The following is a 23,455-nucleotide window of genomic DNA, read 5'->3' on the forward strand; positions in this document are numbered from 1 at the left end:
TTTATCACTAAGAATTTTTGATTCAGCTATTTCTTACCAAAACATAAAAAATCAGGAAACAAGCGAAATAAATTAAGCCAGTTGCAAACCATTCAAAGTGTTGTGTGCTGGAAGCAAAATTGTGAGTGAGAATAGAGTTCAGAATAAAATCTGAAGCTAAAATATTAGCTGCTTATAACATACATGATAACAGGAACAAATTTATTTCATTAAATCGACAAATTTTTGGTGGTAATAAGTAATTCTGCTGGGGGGCACGGTGGCTTAGTGGTTAGTACGTTCGCCTCACACCTCCAGGGTTGGGGGTTCGATTCCCGCCTCCACCTTGTGTGTGTGGAGTTTGCATGTTCTCCCCGTGCCTCGGGGGTTTCCTCCGGGTACTCCAGTTTCCTCCCCGGTCCAAAGACATGCATGGTAGGTTGATTGGCATCTCTGGAAAATTGTCCGTAGTGTGTGAGTGCGTGAGTGAATGAGAGTGTGTGTGCCCTGCGATGGGTTGGCACTCCGTCCAGGGTGTATCCTGCCTTGATGCCCTATGATGCCTGAGATAGGCACAGGCTCCCCGTGACCCGAGGTAGTTCAGATAAGCGGTAGAAAATGAATGACGGAATGAATGAATGAAAGTAATTCTGCTTAGTATCTATTATCTCACTACCATTTTCCTGTAACAGCTACACACCCACTGTGTTTTATTCTTTACATGGTGTATATATATTTGAGCCACAGCTATTCAAATAGACTAAACTTTCAGACTGAGTGCATGCATAAGAACAGGTGCATGTTCTATTCTGTGGTGTGTGTGTGTGTGTGTGTGTGTGTGTGTGTGTGTGTGTGTGTGTGTGTGTGTGTGTGTGTGAGATGATAGTAGTTGAGGCACTGTTTGCTCTACAGTGGCACGTTGTGCTGGGCCTCTGACCCACCAAGTAAACAGAACAGGAGAACCTCATACTCCAACCCTCCCCTACCAAATAAGGCCAAGACAAGCACTACACTGAGGAACAGTCTGCCACACTCCACTGCACACACACACACTTTCTTCACCCCTGTCTGCTTGCTCACTCACTCACTCTCTTTTTTATCTCACGCTCGCTGCCTCTCGAGTTTTTTCCCCTTCCCTTCGCTTCCTTCCTGTCACTTTAAGTCTCTCATTCACCTGCTCCTTCTCCATGTCATGTTTACTCTCTCGTTCTGCCTCTCTCTCTCTCTCTGAGTCTACTGCCTGAATTTGTCTCCTTGGCCCTGCCATTCTCAAAATGGCGTCTGAGTTGGTGTATTGTTTGGTTTAGTTCTACTACAGCTTCCTGTCTGAGGATCTTTATATTAGAAACAGCTTTCCGTGACCTCCAGTAGTATCAGATTTCCTCGGCAAGGAGTGAATGAAAACTGCAATTTTGGTAAATGTTTTTTACCTTTTGTACTTCAAAATATTTCAGAGTAATAGTTTAGAAGAATGACAGTCATTCAAGGTCCAGTTAGGTACTGTATGTTATTTGCAACAGGATTCTATTGCTGCATTTGACTTTACTTGGGTTTAGGTGTGTTTGAGCTACAAAGTGTCTGTGTGTTTTGTTTGAAACTAGCTAGCCAGCTAACATTAGTGATTATGAACATGATGTATTTACTTTCTCAAAACAGTGAACCATTATAAATTTATCCATTAATATCTATGTAGATTGATCTAAAGTGAATGTTACTCTTAACTAGCATAATGAGGTGAAGTTTATATTTTAATTACTGCACAGCGGCCATGTTGATTTGAGATTGTATGGACAACTTCCCATCTTTACGAGTTCCAGTTTTAAGTTATTGAAGGGGGACATTGTCTTGTTTTTTGTTTTTCTAGTCACAGGTGGAAAATCCGGTACAATACAGAGTATATTTATATTTCCGTGTAAAAGGTTGCAAAAGAGGATAGTAGGCCAAATCTGGTACCTTTGTTCTGGGAGTTTGTTTTGTAGTGAGCATTGTTCAATAATGGTGGAAAGATTTCTTCTTTCCTGGAGAACATGAAAACCATTTTGTATATTCTATAGACAATACGAGTAACAATATTTAACATTCCTGTTTTAAATGCACACATGTCAATCCTATAAAATAAAGGTTTGTAGCAGAAGATTTGTAGAACGTTAGCTTAACTAGTATGTTTCTCTCATGTGCAATTAGCTTTGTTACTCTGAATGTGAATCTAGGATCTCTTTATGCACATAGACATTCACAGATTATAGCTTGGTTAAAATTAAGACTAAAATGAGTTGTTGTGTGTCTTTGTGTTTTCAAGTGGATGTCTATCAGTGTATTGAATTCGTACTCTTAGCGGAGGTCTTCATAAATGTTTATCAGTTCATGCGGGCGCGTGCTAATGGACGTCAGTCTGCTCTTCGTCCAGCGTTGCGACTCAGGCGAACCTCACACAGAAGCTCAGTGTATTCATATGCATCTTATCTGCACAGCGGACCAGGGAGATGAAAGCCGGTGAAATCTCTGCCACAGGAGATAATGTGTATGAGATGCTGGTGTTGAATAGAGGTCCCTCAGGGCTACATGTGAGGCCCCACAATTCATTGGCTCCAAAAGCCAAAGTCGCTGCTTTCAACAGTGAAAATAAAAGCATGTGAATGGGAATCCAGAGAGAAACTAGTAAACAAGACGACTGCTGCAGTGAAAGACCAGGAAATGAAACATTTTTATTAAATTCCATACCTTCTATTTCTTATCAATGATCGGCTTACAGAAAATTAATAGTAGCACATTTTCTCATTTAAAATTCCTTTAAAGCTCTCCTTTAGGCACTACCACTCTGTTCTAAACAAACTAATACCTGGTGTTTTCTTGTGTTATATATGATATAAAAACATAACAGCTTAATATTTCTTGTCTGTAATGAAGTTTGGTGAAAGTCTGGGGATGGGTCATGTGTTTGTCTTTGTTTGTCATCTGAAAATGCCTTGAATTTAAGCTGCTTGTACAATTTGCATGTGAATGTCTTTTTATTGTACTATTTTTAATTACAATGAAAAATTGTAATATTGGAAATGAAATATTATCATTTGTTGTACAAAATCAGAGATTTCAGAGGCTAAAAAAAAACAACCAATTAACCAAACATAAATCCATAAACCCTTGTGTGAAGTAGTCTTACAATAAAAAATAACACTTTGCTAGAAGGCTTTGTCTATCACTGGCTTTATAATTATAATTGTGTCCTGTTCCCACGCTGAGTTCAGCACTGACTTAATAACTTTCGAAAGTGCACAACTTTTTCTTGAAATGCCTGAATCTGTTATACAATCAGGAATTAGCTGTGAACTTAGTGAAAAGCCAAACGCTAACAGCTGAAAATAGGAATGCAGGGGATGCTCATGAGGAGGTGAGGTGTGATGTGAGCCTGTAGCTCACAGATCACAATCATCGACTTCTTTCTGTGGGTGGTAAACAAGTCTGATAAAAAATATATATAGAGGAAGTGGAGGTATATATTTATATGTGCTTCACATTTTTTCATCCGAAGCAGCTTAAATGAGGTGAAATCCAAGCTAAGCATAGCGTATTGACGCAACACACGAACAGTGACTCATAGGCAGGTTTTAGATTTGAGCTCACAATCTTCAGGTCGTTAAAACCTACTAAAAACTACTTTAGTCCCAAAATGCCATGATGTGACTAAAGCAATACCTGAATTAGTTGTCCATGGTATTATTAGAGTCAGATTTGAGTTGTAAATACTATAAATATCACTCCTAAGGTTTTTTTTTTTCAATACAGGTCACATCGATTTGCAAACGATTTCTATTTTTTATTTATTAATGAATGACACATCATACTTTTATTCATTAATAGTTTTTAATAATACATTTGCTCATTTATACAATTATCAATAAACAATTATGCTGCAGCAATCGAGTTTATAAAACAATGCAGATTGTCAAGCGCTTCAGTTTAGAGCTTACACAGTGATATTCCCATCAAAGATCAGAATGAGGGAAAAAATCAGTGATATCAGTGATTTTTCCATGAATGTGTCATGATTGTTGTTGCCAGGTGAGCCGTTTTAAGTATTTCAGAAACTGTTGATGTCCTGGGATATGTAGAGAACAAAAAACATCTAGTGAGCAGCAGTTCTGTAGGTGGAAACTCCTTGACGATGAGTGAGGTCAGATGAAAAAGGACAGGTTTAAACTAACAATTACTCAGATAACTACTCTTTACAATCATGATAAGCAGAAAAGCATCTCAACAAATCTTGAAGCACGCTACAACAGCAGAATATCATATCAACTTCCACTCCCTGTAGCCAAGAACAGAACAGGAAATTTAGATAGATATCACATGAACATGGTCATGTGTACAGGTGTTATTATCTAAGTGGCCAGTGAATGTATGTACTCTAGAAATAACTGTGTAATAAATGTGTGCCTCTATCTGCATTTTGGTGCATCTTAACCCCTGTCCGCGCACAAAAATACATTTGCGGCACCCAAAAAAAGGCAGACTCTGAGTATACAAGGCTCATTACACCCTTATGGATTGCCCTTGTCGAGCAGTAAGCGCTCCTTTATCATTCCCCACACACTGGTGAAATTTACCACGCTAAGCTCAGCTCAACACCTGGGGACAGCGCTGTCGAGGAAAGCTGTAGATTTATACGCCTGATTAAAGCAGGCAGGTGTGAATAAGAGGCTCTGGGAAAATCAACATGAAAGCCACAGTGGCACTTTTACAGGACGATCATATTGATTAGCTCTTTTACCTTTACGCCGGTTCTGCATCACCTGGGGTTTTAAACAAGGGCTTCTGTTTGAATGATGCCACTTCCAGCAACCTGATCCTCCTGATATATTCCCATGCTTCAGCAAATAGCATTTTAGGGGCTTTGAGGTTTGGAAAATCATTTGAATAATATGAATTCTTATTATTTGGAATAATTTCTGTAAAATTGTCTAGTAGTCTGCTTTATCTTTGTGAATTGCATAATGTGCTTTATTTTTCCTTTTTCCATTTTTCCTTTTTACTATGTTTCTTTTTTTTACTTCCTTTTCTTTCAGTCTCATTGATTTATTATTATTATTACTAAAATATAATTTAAAATTAGTGTTTGAGCAGTTTTGTTCACCATGTTTTCTAAATTCTTGTGTAAATGATGTAATTGCCTTTCCTATGTATGATTTTTTTTTTTTGGAATTCACATATTTTGTCATGTTTCTGAACCTTACATTGTTTTTCAGAAAACTTGTGGTTCATTCACTAATTTAAACAAAATTTCACACTGTTGATGTTTCTAAATAGGATGGAACTCACTGACTTTTAGTTTGCAATGCTAAACATAATTCCAATCTAATTTTAGTTGCTCTGAGTTTTTCGTAATAATTTATCAACACATCTGAGGAAAATGTTGAAATTCTTGACACATGCGTCTCGATTCTTATGCCACTGTACCTTTACGTAGCATGTAACAGCTACTCACTGTCATTAGCTAGCTCGGTTTCCATTGGCTGGTCTTCCATATTTCCCAGTAGCCTAGCAACCCTATTTTCGTTATTAACCACGTTTGCCTTATCGTGTTGGAAAACATTTTCAAAGTAAGTAGAACGACATGACATTTTGAAGTGCTCAAGATATCAATGTCTTGTGTGTTAAATATCATGATACATAACATTGCAGCTCTTGCACTGAATTTTAATCCTTATGCACAAATCTGAGGCTCAGCATATTGAAGGGGGGCCAAATAATCCGCCTTTAATGTCCACAGTCTGTATTATCTCTGAGTCCCGTCTGATGTTTTCAGACATTACAAACAGCAGATGATGTCATCCACTCCCAAATCCCCAAAAAAGTCCAAACAAAACAAAACAAAACAAAACAAAAAAACAAGAAATTGTCATTGATGTTTCACAGTGTTGTTTTTTCCTTCTTGACCTAACAACCATCCCCAGGGTATAACTACAAGCATCGCACATTCACAGCTTTGAAGCTCTGACTGCCCTCTGCCTCCTGCTGCTTTGATTCAGTGCTTGGAGGAATATTGATTGCTGTCTTGGCTTTGCGATATTTCATTCTTCTCATATTATAGTCATACCATTATCACAATGCAATGCAGTTGTCTGTGTTTGCTAAAAGGATTAAAAACCCTTTCTGTTACACATTATGTTTTTACGGTATTTGTTATCCTATGCATTGTGGGGGGAAAAAAACAAACACAGCTGGCCATTCTGTCATGTAAAAAACAACATGTTCTGTAAATGGTTTGTTTGTACACAAGGTTTTGTTACAGCCAGGCTTTATAGTGCCTTTAACATGGAAGCTTCAGCGCTAACGTACCTTTAACAGGGCGTAGATACGAGATTGAAGTGAACAAAAGCTGTACAAAACGTGTGTGATCGCTGAGGAAGAAGGTTCACAATGACAACGCTGCTGATGAAAGACATACACACGCATTCTTGCCATTCCAAAAACCATTATAAAATACTGCCAGCTTTTATTTAAAGATTGTCTTTATATACTTGGATTCATTCATTAAAAAGCTTGTGCACCATAGAAAGAGACATGTGAGATTAGATCTAATGAAACAAATGGTGAGATTTTTAATCAATTAGTGATTATTGATATTAGCCTCTCATTTGAATCTTTGATATATAGTTGAAGAACAAAATATCGTGTCTTTTTATATTCTCTACTTATATTCTCTATTTGAAGGTTCGACTCTATTTATAGTGACATATAATATGTGAATGATCTGTCGTACAAGTTATTACTTTCATTAGAGCAGCTACAAACACTCCCTTTTTCATGATGTTAATTAGATTAAAAATGCAACTTGTCACTAAGAAACCATATAATAAAATAAGATAATATGAAGTATCATTCGTATAGATCATAAACATTACCAGTGTTCATCCTAATACAAATATAGTTACCTTTCAATTCATTAAGATATTAAAAATTGTATTATGGCTAATCGAGGTGTTTCCTAGGACATACTGTTATCTTAAACACACCTTTTTTTTAAACAAGTGGTTGCTCACTCCAGTTCTCCTCAGTGCTTCCGAGTCTCCTGAAAAGATTTTCCATAAACCTAAAGATTTTCCTTTCATTTTTACAAGTAGTCACGAATATTAAGTCAATTAAAAGATGTAACGCAGTATAATGCTGTGTAATAGTGTAATGCTGTAGTCATTTATGCTACAGCTACCTTCTCAGAAGGAAGAAGCCAGAGGTGGGCAAATGTTTTGGGCCACACTGATTGCAGAAAAGTAAGCCAGGGGTCACAATAAATATGAAATATGAAAACATCCTTATATTGAATTGCACAGATAGTCACAGACAAACCACATATTGAATAATAGTTTACTGATACAGAAAAAAATGGTAGCAACAACAATAGTAAAAATAATGTTAGCATTATCAATATTACAAGGTATAACACAAACTATTTTAATTATAAAATGGGTTTAGACTTGTGCCCAGCCACTATGAGGTTACACAAGCCAGTGAACTCACATTGCCGGTCCAAAGCCTGGATAAATTGGGAGGCCTGCGTCAGGAAGGGCATCCGGCATCAAACCAGTGCCAAATGACATATGCGGACTAGCGATCCGCTGTGGCGAACCACTAATGGACACAGCCGAAAGAAGAAGAACAGCATAGATTTAGACTTGTAAAAGATTGAGAATGTGCCGTTAAAGACATAACTAAACAAACTGGAGTCAAGCAAGCTTGCATGCTTCTCAGTCATTGTTAGGTTAATGTGAACACTGAAACTGGTTAGTTATGTACTTTTGAAAGAGCAATACGTTGTTGTCATTATCCAAATATTTCGTGTAGTTCATCAGAGACATACAGTATTTGTTCACACATTTACATGGAACTGATTTAAACAAGCATCCTCTGAATGTTTCTGCATGTTTGGAAACTGTGTTTAATACACAGGAGTGCACAGATCGAGTCTATCTAGCATCACTACATATAGCTCACATATTTAAAATAGAATTATAGTAGAATTAATGCAAGAATTTGCCATTGGCAAAAAAAAATGTAAAATTGGCATGATGACCTGATGACAGTAGTTCTAGGTCCAGATGTGGCTGTGAGTTCCTCAATTCTATATAAAAGTTATAACTACAACTTTCATTGTTAATGTGGTATTATGATTATATTTTGTGTACATGGGAATGTGAACGTAGCTTACCTTTAAAAATGCACATAGTACGTGACTGGACCTCAAGGACCACTCTTTTATTTAATTAACACAATCACGATAGAAAAGATTTAGTACCCGAGTGACAGAGAAAGGCAGAGTCGTGTGGTAGCCTAGTGGTTAAGGTGTCGGGCTACCAATCAGAAGGTTGTGACTTCGACCCCAGGTCCACCAAGCTGCCACTGTTGGGCCCCTGAGCAAGGCCCTTAACCCTCAGTTGGATATAAATGAGGTAATATAAGGGCGTCTGTCCAATGCTGTGAATATATGATACCCGTGTAAGTGTAGCTGTTAATATCTACTGGTTCCTCTGGATGGCGTCTTTTTCCCTCGACGCCACAGAGGCTCTTTTTTTTTAAACACGGCAAAGGGGGAAACAGAGACCCCCTTCGACCTACCCCCACTACCCCCCCCCTCTCCCTCTCTCTCCCTCTCTCTCTCTCTCTCTCTCTCACTCTCTCTCCACCCCCAGTCGGGATTCACAACCTAAAGAAAAAAGTGCTGGGACGTGGACACACAGCGGACCGAACAACAGCTGAAAACAATTTAAAAATCTGTGCTATAAACTTTCTGCTGCACGTGCATTCCAGCGCTGAGCTCGCGCACAAACCGGACGCTCGTGCCGAACTAAAAGGCATGTGGTACCGAGACGGAGCGGAGATTTTCTCATTTATGCCTAAAGTTTTAAAGGACCTAGGGCTTCGTGTGGATTCTTTTTAATACTCTTTTTTTTTTCCATGGATGCAACTTAAACACGTTAAACACGAAGGAATAGTTTATCCGCATGCTTCGTTTGGACCGGACCGATTCGGACATTTGTAGTGGGTCAGAATCTCGGTGAGTTCGGCGTGCTGTTTTATACATCATTATGTGTTTTTTCTGTCTGTGTTCGTTCATATCTACTACAAAAGACCTTCTTAATGAAAGTGGAACTTAATGGAAAACAGAGCAAACTCGTTATTTATTTCAAATCGAAGCAAAAATGAACCGATTCCAATGAAAGACGCGCTACCTGAGTTTATTAGCCTGCGGAAATGCTCATTTATATAGTAATTATTTAGCATTCAGGGCTGACTGTCTTTCAGAAACTTCCACTAGGCTTTTAGAAACCGATCATTAATATTTAAGCATCATTTTATATTAAGCGACTCAGTTGACTCAGGAGTCACCCGTTAGACACATCTTTTTAAACCGTTATCTCGTATTTGTTTTGTAAAAAAAAAATAAAAAAAATAAAAAAAACACGCTTTCCGCTATTTAATACAAAGTTGTGTACATTTTTAACACCAGTGTGTTATCTTAGTTACGTGTATAGTATATCATTTTCTAGGCAGAAGAAGGTTAGAAAGTATAACGTCCAAAAATACAACACTAGTTTACTATATAGTAGATTTAAATAGCACGTCGCCAACGGTCGCGGACACGCCGGTCGCCATGGCTACCTGTGAGCATGCACACTGCCAAACTAAACAGTATGCATTTTTAACAATAGTGTTCATTACAGCAGCACTACTGTGAATGCGTACTGTTTACTGTGTTAGTATACAGGGCGCTTGTTTATTCAGCTAATTAAGCTATTCCTTGATTCCTTACTTATTAATAAATTGTTTAGCCTAAAGAATGGGTTATAGATAAGAATTAAGGATGTTCATTTAACAATTTGCTATTACATATACAGATAGAACTGAGGTACTTAAAGAAAAGACCAATGTTGCGAACTTTTGACCAATGTTGCTAAGCTTTATTAACTTTGGCTAAGTTTATAAACTAGCATGATTACCCTAGTATATTTATTTTGTCACTGTCATAAAGAGTCAGTCACAATAACACAATGTCACATTGAGTCAGTGTGGATTAGAAATGCTGTTTATCCTGTGATAACTGTGAATCACATCTGATCCCTGACCCCAGCAGAAGGATGGTGTACGAACTGGATGGATTAAAGCTGAAATTCTCTTTATCCACATTGAAAATACCTCAAATCATGATTTAAGTTAGCCCTAATTTTTTAATGTTTTTATGTGTTTACCTAATTGTTTATATTTGTGCTGTTGACTAGGTAGTTTTAGCCCCATTTGCATGTGGGATACTGCTATTTCACGAGCGATTTGTAGAGGGTCGGAAGAACGTGACTTGTGTGAGAGCTCCTGGGATGTATTTGCTCAATAAACTTCTACTAACTTGGCACTTATAAATGTGCTGATATAAAACTGTAATATTTTGTTGATAACTTTTATTGATACTTGTGCCCAAGTTTATTTCCAACATCAGAGGCATTGTGCATCGTCTGATCTGCCTATTCATCCTGGTGACTGTGATACCCGCCGTTATCCACTGATGGACATCAGTAAAGAAATGAAGAGCTGTTTTTTGTCAGGACGCCAGTGGGATGTCCTTTAGCCAGCCGTCAACACACGTGAATCAGACAGAACCAGCTTTGGTCAGGCTTTGCGCTCGGAAACAGTAATGAAGCAAAACATGCTGTACGATCAAAACAAACAATTACTGAGGTTGAAAAGACTCAAAACCTTCAGAGTGGTTATCCTAAGAAGGCCGTGTGCCAACTCGCTTGCATTCATGGATAAAATGAGTGTTCTTTGTGCACCAGTGAGAGATCTGCAATTACCAGCGTTTGTCTTGAGTGGCAGACACATTAATGGCAGCTGCACCAGAGCACCCTGTAACACCAAAACACTGAGAGAAGGAAAGGAGAAACGTGTGAGAGAGGCGGAGAGGCAGAAGGCGAGAGGCATGCATGCGAGTGCATCTGCGCTGCCAGCTAATTGTGTTTATTCCTCTTAATTTGTCCTGAGTGCTAAATCGGTGCTCTTCAGAGCTGGGTGGGTGCAATTTGTCTGGCGGTAATAAAAGAACAAGCTCTGTGTCTTTGAAGTCGGCCCTCCTCCGCCTTCAGCCTGCTGAGCTAATGGATGTACGGCTTCCATTTGCTGGTGTCCATTTGGGCTGGGTAACCACATTATAACTCCAAGAATGAAGGTTCAGTCGGGTTTAGTTATGAAGAGCTAGATACCTGATAACTGATGCAGTTAGAAGTTGTAGTTAATTCATTCCCATAGGCAGTTCAGCTGCTTCTGTTGGTGCCTTCTTTAAAATAATTTCTGTATTTTGTTTGGTCTTGCTTCACAAGGTTGCATGGATTCTTCTTGTAACAGGCAATCCTACAGATATGGTATTGTGATAATACTATGAACCATGATCATAGATTAACCGACCATGATATCATGATGACACTCGAACAAAATACTTTAGTGTGTGCTGCTAGAGAAAAATCATACCAACAACATTCTGATGAAACAGTTAGTGTGAATATTTTCTAATTACAACATGTCCAGAGGTTTTTTATTTCACTTCTGCCATAGTAAGTTTCCAATTTATTAAACTGCACATAATACGTTTTGTCCACTTATAATATGATTTAATGTTGTGAATTTTCCCTGTTTTCACTTAAAACTGTTGTTCTCCCACCATCTCCTATTTCTCTTTTTACATTAATAAGAATTACAAATTCAACAACACTATAGTATTAATGTATTTCTTAACTTCTGTTTCATTCTCAGTTTAGGTGCTTGTAAAGTATCCATTTAATATGCTGAGTGAGTGTCTGAGAGTTGTTCGGGACTGGAATCTTTTCTATGAATAAGAAATAAAGCATGGCGTTTTTCAGATCAGAGCCTTTTAACCTTTAGTTTTATTGCTGCAGGCGAGTGGTCAGTGCCCTGTTGTTAGCGCTTGTGTCTGTATAAACATCGGGAAACAACAGATGATCTAAAAGCCCGGTATCTCCTGAAACAGGCCATGTTGAAAAAGAGAGAGGAAAAAATAATCTCTGAGAAGCGAACAGAAATTGTATTTACTCTCTGGCCTCTTGTACAGAAGAAACGGCGGGTTAGCAGCTCTGAAAAGATAAGGAGCAGAGCTACAGGAGTCGTCGCAGATGAAAGGATTGATCTCACTAGTTTAATTTCATCCTCCTCTTTTGCCGCTCGCTTGCGAGTGGATGTGGAGTGACTGGCTGATTTAGTCCAGTCCTGAGGCCAGCTGATAAAGCTGTGACGTAGCATTCACCTCCACAAAGCAAAAGGGTCTCGGATTGAACAGACACTTTGGATTTCAGACAGCCACGCTTGATGTTTTGATAATGTGTCTTGATCCAGCAGACCTTCACACATCCTCCATCCCCCTCCCTCCTGAGACACCATTTTTTACGCTCATGCCATTCCATGGTGTCTCCTGATTAACACATGTCAGAGACAAGGAAGAAGGTTGTCCTGTGCACGTGTGATTTTTTTTTTTTGTCTTGGCCTACGTTTAGCGTTTGAAACATGATGGCCAGCTGGCACGCCTGAGCTGATGGAGCCTGAATTATGAGTCTCGGGAGCTTCTCAGAGCAAGTCCATTCTTCACAGCTGGAGGTCATGGGGGCCATATGCGAATGGCCCATTTATTCCCCACTTTGGGTGAGAGCGGATGGTTTATATCCCATGTGGAGGTGCAGTCTGAGTCCCAGAGCTTGTGAGTTGATCTTAATGACTAGTTATAGCTGTGCATCAACTACAGAGTGGCCTGTTGTCAGATTTAAGGAGTAAATGACAAACAAATTGAGTCCTGTTTTTGCAAGATAAAGTAACCATTAAGATGGATTATTAAAGTCGCTAGTGCAACTTTTAAGAAGAAGTGAAATTTTAGAAATTATTATGGTAATAGTGTCTCTGTACAAAACAATCATGACTTGTCGGTCCTGCCTTTTGTGTCACCCAGACTTTACCAGTGTTGTTTTAAGCCGAGCACATTAATAGGGACACGATTTGAGCTGGACTAAGCTTGCTAAAGCTGTCGTTGCATTCGCTTGGCTTGGATGTGAGCCTGGGGCCAACTGGGCTTTGTCTGGGGTGATTGAAGAGGAGAAAGAAGGGTACAGTCACTCCATCGGTGCCAAACATGAATCTGAAGGAGTGGTGGTGGAGGAGAGGGGTGGCTTTTTCATGTGCTAAAAGCGGCTAATCCTCTGGCTTTTGTATGAGGCCTTGGGGGTTGGGGCATGAAGGGTAGCCTGGGAGTTTTTTTCAAGGGCTTTTGTTGTCATTTCACTCAAATCTGAGGACATCTGTTGGGAGTGGGTGTGGCCTCCCAGCTGACAGTGTGGGGGGTGGCGGAACAGCGGCACCAATGAAGAACCGGAGAGATGTGTGTAATTGTTTGTAATGCGAGTATGAAAACATGGCCTCTGGGAGCCTGGTAAGGGCGGGAGGGGAGGGAGGCCAGCTGAACATCCATCAAACCTAGATGGGGGTTAAACATTAGACCAAATATCTGCCTGTTAATGTAAGCCGTGTTTGCTTAATTAGGAACGACAAAAAGATTCGGTTGGAGAAGCAGCGAGCTCGGCAGCCTCTAACTAGCATGATTGTCACCGTGTGATTAAGCTCTGCTGGAAATCTCTCTCGTTATTGTAGGCCTAGTTTTGGAAACAAGGACCTGTGTTTCAGTGGAAATCACAGCTCCTTCTCACTTTCCTAGAAATGCAGTTACTAAGCTGTACGTTAGCTTGTTACTGGGGTTATGCTATCAAGAAGACATGCTTCATAATTTTATAATGTATCCTTTACTTGGGGAGGGGCAGGTAATTGATGCTTTAAAGCATAACTAGTCTTTAAGCTACAATTATATAACTATGTTTTATTGGTATAATCTCATAATAATAACATTAAAAACGTTTGAAATCGTTCAGCCTAAAACTGTGAAACATCCTTGACACCAGAATCAGGACGCAACAGAGACTCTAAATCAGGTGAAAGATATGAACGTAAGCAAGTATTATCTCTTGTAGCGAATCACTCTCCTTTGTCTGAACTCAGACAGAGAGGGCATTTATTACGCAGCTAGATACAGGCTGTGAAACCTCCACAAAGCAGCAGTTTTGATATTACAAATATCCTTAAAGCTTATTAAGGGGATTTTCTTGATAAATTACACAGAAAACGTCATATGTTTTGATTCCCTTCATGCTCTGATGCTCAGGTGGGTGTAAACCACAGGGAAAAAAAGAGTTTGACTGCTGCCTGCTCAGTCTGCCAGCGACATGTCCAGACTCAACCGCCCCCCCCTTTATAATATAGCCTGCGGCCTCTTTTTTTTCTTCCCATCTCTTTTTCTGTAAAGGTTCCTCCGGATCTTTCGTGCAGTTCACCATAATTGGAAAAAGTGAAATGCATCTGAATAAACAAATGAACTCTCGGTGTCAGTGGAGATAATCCTGCTTAAAAGTGATGGCGCCTCGGGAAAAAGCGGCAGCGCAGCAACCCGTGAGATTCGCCGTGGCGGAGATTACGACAGTTGCACCTTATTTATCGATTTACTCTGAAAGAGCAGGTTTTGTTTTTCATCTGCCTCCAGCAGTTTTTTTTTCCTCATTATTTTTTTGCTGTTTGGTAATGGGGGAAGAGGGGAAGTGAGGCGTGAAGCCACGTTTTGGCTTTTGTTACGAAAGTGGGGATTTGTAGGGGATGAGCTGGCCGCTCCCCCTCGATAAATCCCCACTTACAAATCCAAACGACACCTTTCTGCTTTTCCTAATCAGCTCGTGCTGCGTTTCCTCAAAGCTCGGGAACATATCGGTTTTTTTGAGGCAGTGTACATTTTAAGAAGCCAGCTCTCTGATGAGATAATAGTGTTGTTGACCAGAACGCAGGCCAAACCATGAAAGCTTCAATATGAGTCTCATGTGGTTGCCCAGAGATATATTTATTTAGGGTCGCATACTTAAGCTTAGTAAACTAGCTAAGTTCCTTTTTAGCATACTAAGAGAAAAATACCTAAACGAGTACTCGTATTTATTGGGAAGGTAAGACATGTATCCAGAGCCCTGATCATCTCCAGGCAAGTTTCTCCAGGTAATGCAGAGAACAAATCCTAAAACTTTGTAAGCTTCCCAGAAAAGTGGAAGTTTCAATGTTTCACCCGGCCCAGACCGAACATTATTGTGATGAAGAGCAATCAGGGATGTGTTGACTGCACAGAGGATCATCGCCATGTGTCCAGGAGACACAGGCTGAGCCGATAAACCGCGAACGCAGGGTCTGGGAGTCAGCGAGGATGAAACGTCTGTTCATACGGCCTCCTTTGGTGGGGCAAGGTCTCCTCACGAGCTGAAAGGAACTAGGAAAGAAGCTATCCATCTGGCACAGGAGCGAGGAATGAATGCTAATGGCAGTCTGGTGGAGGGAAAATAGGTACTAACTGTGTGTGGGGAGACAGCAGGGAGATTGAGGTGATCAGCGTAGCATTAGCATAAAGATAAAGATGGCCTGATTAATCTGAGACACTTAATGCCTAAGGCCATGTCTGTAGTGGTGTGTATGTGTGCTTTTTGAAATTGAACATTTTGGCACAGGCTTGTATGAAGATATATGACCGTTAAAAATGAACACACACTCCAAAGCAATAAGTTCTTTTTAAGCAAAGGAGCCGGATCAGCATGCCAAAGAAGTGCCACTGTAAATCATCCTATTCCTGTGTTGTGTGTGCCTCGTTAACAAAAACGTCTCTAACTCCAGAAGAGACAGATAAAGGACTAACACAGTGATGGTGCTTTTCTTTTTTTGTTGCTGTTAAGGATATCTGAATCTTAAAGCATTGAGTAGGAGGTGGAAGAAAGTACGAGGCATTTGTTGGATTTGGCAGCGCTGCTCCACGAGCTTAAGGTCAAAAGCTAGCTGTGTTCTTGAGGTGCATATGACTCACTTAAGAGCGTTTGAAGTGGGAGTTGTTTTGCCCCAAGCTAGATCTTGTGGATCACGTGGCACTACGCTATGACCTTAGAACGTGCAGATGTAGTGAGTTTGCGCTTCTCAAAATCAGTTCTGTTATATGGTTGATAGTTTTGGCTCTGAAACAGTCTTTAATTACGCACAGATCAAGATTGATGAAGACATTTCTTAATTGGCACTAAAATACTACAAAATACATCATCTTTCATCCAAATTCAATTCCAATATTGAGGTTAATAAGTATAAAGGGCAGGGAAAGAAAGCTTGGGAGTTTTAGGGAAAGGGAAATCTACGGGAAATGTGAGGGAAATGCGAGGGACATGCTTACACTGGAGCTTTAATCATCCCAAGTCCTCAGTACATCTCAGAGTCTGACAAATGCTTTCCCGTTTCTCCATTCCTGGTGAGAACATCATTCACATGAACACTACTCCATTCTTTACATTCTTGGCTCCGTGTCCATGAGCAGTGATTTTTAATCATTAATGCTGTCTATCAGAGAGGACTACATGGTTCAGTGCGCCATGAACTCCAGGGATTCAGCTTTCATAGGTGGTTTCACAAAGCCCTAATGATGACGGAGATTTCCTCAGACAAGCATTTCCAAACCGTTTTCACAATGCAGCAAGATCAAATCTACAGGCTTCACACACTCACCTGAAATAAGTGGTTAGTTGCTTGTGCTTTGTCTTTTTTTTTTTTTGAAAGATGACGCCCTCATGATATTGATTTCTCCGGCGTGCCAGATACGCTCACATGCATGAAGTTCGCACAGAGAACTCGCATAGGAACGAGAAGTGAAGATGAGACACACACACACACAGAGGAGCTGTAGATGGTGCTTGCTTCACAAGGCCTGAATGAATCACAGGCTTCAGTGTAAAGTGGCATGTAAAAAAAAAGAGAGGGGGAGGAACACCTAAATGCCGCTGAAGTCTGGAAGCCTCCATCAGATGAGTGTTCTGCTTTTATTTGTTCTGTATCTTTTTACATCTTATGTGGTTGAACGGCTCGCTTTGTTACCTCTGTCTTTCTTGGGAGGCCTGTGTGTTTCCCTCTCAGGGTTGAACTGCGATTAAAGTTTGAGTGTGCATATCTATATATATCTATATATATATATCTATATATCTATATATATATATATATATATATATATATATATATATATATATATATATATATATATATATAATGTGTGTGTGTGTGTGTGTGAGTGTGAGATGGGGTCAGGGTGTTTTTCCTTCATCTTTATCAATTGTATATCTAGAGTGTGCATACAGCATACACTGTATATGATTTATAACATCTGTGAGATCTAATCATGCATTATTAATCAGTTATAAAGTATATTCAGATTATCTCATTGTGTTTTATACCTCTAAACGGTGAGTAAGGAATAAATCCCTCGGGTATAAAACTGTTCTAGGAACATAATCACTGACAGGGTTGTAGCATTAACTCTGTCACTGATTATTTTCCTAGAATGGCATGACATGAAGTGTTTCATTCATACACTGGGAATGATTTGTTGCTATAGAAACAATAACGTATTAATAGAGACCTGTGATTTGCATTACAGACTGTCAGAGACGTCATCTCCCGACCAATCAGAATTGAGAATCCGGCAGCACTGTGGTCAAAAAGCTACTGCCTGCTACTAAACCTACATTGTTATAGTTATTATTTAGTTAGTTATTAGTAGCTCACTAATATGTCTAAAACTGTCCACTAGAATGTAACTGCAGTTTGAATAAAAAAGTTCCGGTGTGTTTCAGTTGTCCCGTAGAAACCCTGAGGGAGGTCTCAGCTCATGCATACACACTGCGGCAGGACAGAAGAGTACACACACGGCACTCGTATAGATGTCCTTCCTGTTATCGCTTTTCCATCAGTGCCCGGTTCTCCTCTCTCCTCTTAATTATAGAGCTTCTAAAAGCAGCACCAGGCACAGCACGCTAAATAAAGCCCACCATCAGGAGAGGCTTCAGTCGAGTGGCTCAAACGATGCTTAATGGTGAAGTGTTTTGGGACCTGTGTGGTTGTGCTTTATCCTGAGCATACACACAGCTCTGATCTACTGTCCTTGGGGGGGATTTCCATAGCGTTGTGTGTTATTGTCTATTCCTAATCTTTCTACCAACCATTCTAAACTTTTTGTGACTCTTTGAGCCCAAATATGGTGTATGATATATGTAATAAAGCCCCACAAAGACACACACACACACAATCACAAAAACCTGTTTCCCCTTGTCCTGCCATGTCTGCTTTCTAAAATAGCCAGTGTCATTGTTGGGAGACAATGAGCTCACTTCATCTGGGTTTGTGTTGTCATTAGCATAAGTGATTGCATGCACTTGACCCAATTACAGGACACTGTGTGTTTGGTCTTGCGTGTGTGTGTGTGTGTGTGTGTGTGTGTGTGTGTGTGTGTAAGCAGCATGTTGAACATTCCATTCTCTTATTCGTGGCCAGAAAGTATTTTAATGTTTTAATGACAGGCACGACCTTGTAAAGAAATTTGGCTCATCCCTGTAATATGTACATTTTGTTACAAGACAAAACAAGCTTTTATTTAAAAAAAGCAAAAGGTGTAAGAGTTAAGGTCAGGTACAGCATTATGTAGTAAGGATGGGAACCGCAGGCATCTACACTAAGTGTGAATACAGTATTAAATATTAAAGGAATGATTTGGTTGGTGCCTCATATTGATTGGTGATTGATATATGACCAATCTGATATTTGATTATTATTTCACTCAATCTGCTAAAATATGATTTGATTTCTTTTAATAAATGAGCATTTTGATACTTGAGAACAGATTGGTTCCAAGATCTGTTTTAATAACAATCAATTTAAGATTGTTGCATTGATTCAATTCTTTCATTACCTTTTAAATCAAAGCAGAAGTCTGAGTCATCAGAAGAAGCATATGGAGGTATTGAACAAAGAAACCACTGTGTGTGTGTGGTGTGTGTGTGTGGTGTGTGTGTGCCCGCATGTGTGTGTATGTTACATAAGATACAGAGGGCAAAAAGACACTTTCAGTTCTGACTAGTGAAGTGGAAGAGAGAGAAGAAATACTGAGAGACACTAATGACTGTTCACTGGAAGCGCTTTCAGACCACAAAACTTTTGCCAGCAGTGTCATGAATATAGCAGTGTGTATTAGAAGTATAAAGAGTTCCTCTTTCAGATCACTGTTTCACCCGACTCACTGTTTATCATACGGCCATGACGATTCAGAATAGTGTGCAACTGGTTTCAAAAATTCTAGTTTCTGTATATGTGTGATAAAAAGCATTGGTCGTGGTCTCTGTCAGTGAAAGTCCTAGCAAAAGAGGTGTGGCTTCTCTGTCCATCAGTCCATCAGTAGGCATGGTCTCTGTGCCTGACAGTCCTCACTCACTTTTATTAAACTCTAAAACCAAGTTTGCAAGAATCAATTATTTCGATCCACTTACTGGTGAAACTCATCTTTCACTGAATTTGTTTGCCTTGTAGAAAGACAGGAATTTTCAGATTTTCTGATATTTATCTCCATGAAGCATCCTAATGATGTGCAGGACCCTGCTGTCTTTTAGACAATTCTGACAACAGATATGAGTATTAATGCAGAGCTACTTAATACAGTTCTGCTTAAAAATAAATGTAAAAAAAAAAAAAAAAAAGCCCAAGGCTGTACACAGAGGGGAAAGAAGCACATAACAGAGAGTGAAGTGGCGCTGAAAATGTATGTAATTAGTCTGCTCTAAATACGTCGCCTTACGTTTACAGTTTATAATTTACACCTAACCTCGACTGGACGCACACGAAACATTCAAACCAAATGAGATTCTGTCAAAAAGTAAAAACGTCTGTACACGGAAAAAAAAAAAACGGGCAAATAAAACAATGCTGTGTTTTTAAGTTGAAGGGAACACAGCCTGAAGCCGTCTCACTCCATCCTGCTTGCTTTGACCTGTTTGTTGTTTGTTCCCATTCTCGAGCCGCATCTTACACCTCCACATCTGAATCAAGCTTTTGATGCTGGCTGTCATCATAAGACTCGTGATAAGATGTCCCTCACTGTGAGCACGGCGCTGGGTTCCCCATTTCCTGGGAATCGTTACAGACAAGGAATCAGCATGGCCACTTCCTTTGACTTCCTGCTGGCAGTAGAAGTGATGTAGGATTTTGCAAACTACTGTGTTGAGCAGCAGTTAGACTGGGATCGACTCAACGGAAAAAAAAAACACACTTTACAGTTTTGCGTGCATCCGGCACAGCCATGTTGACTCGTGCTCAATATGTCATCATGGTTGAATCCCTGTTGCATTCTCAGATAGTGATATTTAATCATTAATGTTACATCAGAGCACACTTTAGGGCATTTTCTAGCAATGTGCTACAAGCAGTGAAAAGTGAAGGTGAAGCTGTTTTAATCAAATATTGAAGAGTTGAATACAAAATGAAAAATCTTGAATTACAGATTTCAAATGTAGAAATTTACTAATTCATTCTGACGAGCACAATAAAGCACTACAAGACATGCTGACGTAGGAAACTAATCATGTCTGGCGTTGTGTTGTGGGCAGCAAGCACCCTAAAGTGTTTTACAATAAAAGTAAAGTAAATCTCCTAACAGGAAACAGACCATGGCAGCAATTATTTTCTGTGTGGTTAAAAAAACAACACATTTTTCTGAAAGAGTTCATTATTCGTCTTAGATTTTGTTGTGCATCCACCACATGACTTGCTGTGAAGGAGCTGTTGCTATAGAAACACTGTTGTCCTAGAACCACTTTAGACGCTGCTCCAGAGAATCAAACAACACTTTCTAGCCAATCAGAAGCAAGAAATTGTCTGCGTTGTGGTTCAAGGAGGAACATTTGTATGCTCACAAATTTTTCACAAGACCTGGTTGAACTGTTTACAGGTCAGAGACAGAGGTGTTGCATTTTACTATGGAAATAAATCAGACTTTTCTTCAGCTGTCATTTTGTCTCTTTTCCATGCAGCGGTCACTTAGTGTGACCTTGAGGCGTTTCCGCTAAACGATTGTGTGTTAAAGACACTACAGAAGCCCAGGTTGAATGTTTTCTTAATTTAACTTTCAGTAACCTGAAGCTAAACAATATGGACCCACAGATAAAAGCAGGGTTGAAATGAAAGCGGGTTAAAAGTGTGGTTAGAAGTGATTTATCTTTTTTTTTTTTTTATCCTAAGATGACCGTTTTGCTCCATTGCTCAGAAAACGGCAGACCCGCTGTGTGTTTGCCCACAGCCGTTTAGCATAATTGCACCTTTGGTGGATTTTTTTTCTAGGAGAGCTATCGATTTCCCTCAGCCCTGCCTGTCATGGTTTCTCTATCTTTGCGGCTCTTTATTTTGCCTTTGAATTCCTCCGGCGTGGCCATTCTTGGACTGCATTCAAGTTAGAAAATAGTAACACGAGAGAAATTCGATTAGCGCTGAAGTGCTGCTCACCTAAAAGACATGAAAGCAGCTCCCATCCTCTTGTGGATCCTCATGCTATAGAAACAACTTGCTGGAGTTAAAGCGACTTATCACACACACATTCAGAGAGAGAGAGAGAGAGAGAGAGAGCTTGGCATGATTTATGACAAACAAATGTTTATTCTCCCTGTGGAATGTGAAGTTCTGATACCCTTCTCCCTCTTCCCCGTACTGTCTCTCTCCTTCTCTCTCTCCTTCACGCTCTCTCTCTCTCCTTCTCTCTTTCCCTCTCTCGCTTTCTCTCTCTCCGTCCTTCTCTCTCCCTCTCTCCCCCTCTCCCTCTTCCTCTCACTCTCTCTCTCTCTCTCTCTCTCTCTCTCTCTCTCTCTCTCTCTCTCTCTCTCTCGCTTGCTCTCTCAGCTCCCCGAGGAATGAATTTCTCGCTAATTCTCCTCATGTGGCTCCTCTGTTACAAAACACACAAACACGAGTATAAGAGCTTGAAAACCGACAGTTGGTGCCCAATTTGTGGTTGCGGCACTGTTAGTGATTGTGTTTTGGTCATGCTCTCAATTCTTTTGAACAGGAAGCTCACATATAGATAGCCGATAACAACGTTGGTTGTGTTGTTTTCTTGCTAACAAGCTCATTTTCATGCTAACAGTAACAGAATGTTCAATGAATTCACAATTTTTTTTTTAGCATTTCCACTAAAAATGGCAAGTTAATTACAACTAGATAAGTAATTAGTTTAGTGTTATAAGGCTATTTGTTGCTCCTAACAGCCTGATATAGAAGAGAACAAGCCATTTTCTCTGATCTGGTTCTGCATCATTAAAGTAAAGATTTGATTTATGTTGTTGTAATTAGGGCATTAGTTAATGTTCAGGTGGTTTTCACACTGGACTCATTTGCTGTGGTCCGAATCTGTGTGTTTGTTCCTGGTGCCCCTGCAGCGTTGCTCTAGTTTCAAACTCACTTTATTCAAACTCTGGTGCATTTGCGTTCACCTTACATCATCACAAACACACATGGAGAACACATCATGACTCACCACAGTTTCTTTTTAGATTATTATTTTTATTATTATTGTTATTTTGTTGTTAATGTGTAAGGCATCTCACCGTTTCTGTGTCCCACATCGTTCCTTTGCCACTCACGATACATGCCTGTTGTGGAAACTAATGATGTCGTCATCAGCTAAAACACAAGTGTGTGTGTCTATGGTAGCTGACTCGCTGCAGTGGCTGAGCTGCATTATTGGAGTACACACTGCCTTTAGGAGGATTCACCCTTTCACCATCATAAGGGCATAACTCCAAAAGCACACAGCATCATTTCTTGTAGGATATCATTAACACCAGCGAGAGATCCTCCTTCTCCTCACTTACTGTTTCAAACGGAAATACATCAACATGCAAAACCAAATCGTTGCTCACTAGCCATTTCATAGATATGACTAATACTTAACTTAATGGCTGGATTAATCCAGTCTAATTCTTTCATTGTTGTGGTGATAATCTGATTAATGACAGATGAGCGAGCGAGGAATTAGTCGCACAACTTACTCTTAATCATCAGCAGGATCATCTAGCCCAAGCAAAGCAAACTAATAAAAAATTAAGAGGACGTCTTAAACATAGGCCATACAACATTTTGAGTCTAAAAATCTCATTTTTGAAAGAAAAAGAAAGCCGGTGTCCTCGGGTTTGTGCTGCCGGTTAATCCTTTTCAGCCAACATGTGAAGAGGTTTTACACACACAGCTGGTGTGTCTCGTACATTTTTAATAGGTGTGTGTAAGCGCAGGGAGTCAGAGCGTAGAGCCTGCAACCCAAAACACACACACACACACACACACACACACACACACACACACTACAGTACTGCTTCATCCTGCATTAATTATATTATAATTTCTTCACATGCTATTATATGTTTGCATGCTTGGGCTGTGAATTAATTAAAAAAGATTACTGTTTAAATCCATGTCTCATGTTTGGGTTATTATTATTAAATATACACTGTTTCTTGGTAACATG

At 39.7% G+C, this 23,455-nt stretch overlaps 1 protein-coding gene across 11 annotated transcripts in view; it reads left to right on the forward strand.

Moving 5' to 3' along the window:
- The window catches only part of ptprsa (protein tyrosine phosphatase receptor type Sa), a 218,031-nt gene that overhangs the window by 52,171 nt on the left and 142,405 nt on the right, over positions 1-23,455 (forward strand). For 10 of the 11 annotated variants that reach the window (XM_060882275.1, XM_060882309.1, XM_060882292.1 and 7 more), the window contains exon 1: positions 8,669-9,028. The exons of the other annotated variant lie outside the window; for it this stretch is intronic. The gene's annotated coding sequence lies outside the window, so the exon portion shown is untranslated. Of the gene's footprint in view, positions 1-8,668; positions 9,029-23,455 lie in introns of those variants that run through there. 11 annotated transcript variants of the gene reach the window in all.

The sequence above is a fragment of the Tachysurus vachellii genome, chromosome 1 (assembly GCF_030014155.1).
Source record: "Tachysurus vachellii isolate PV-2020 chromosome 1, HZAU_Pvac_v1, whole genome shotgun sequence".
Classification (NCBI taxonomy): Eukaryota; Metazoa; Chordata; class Actinopteri; order Siluriformes; family Bagridae; genus Tachysurus; species Tachysurus vachellii.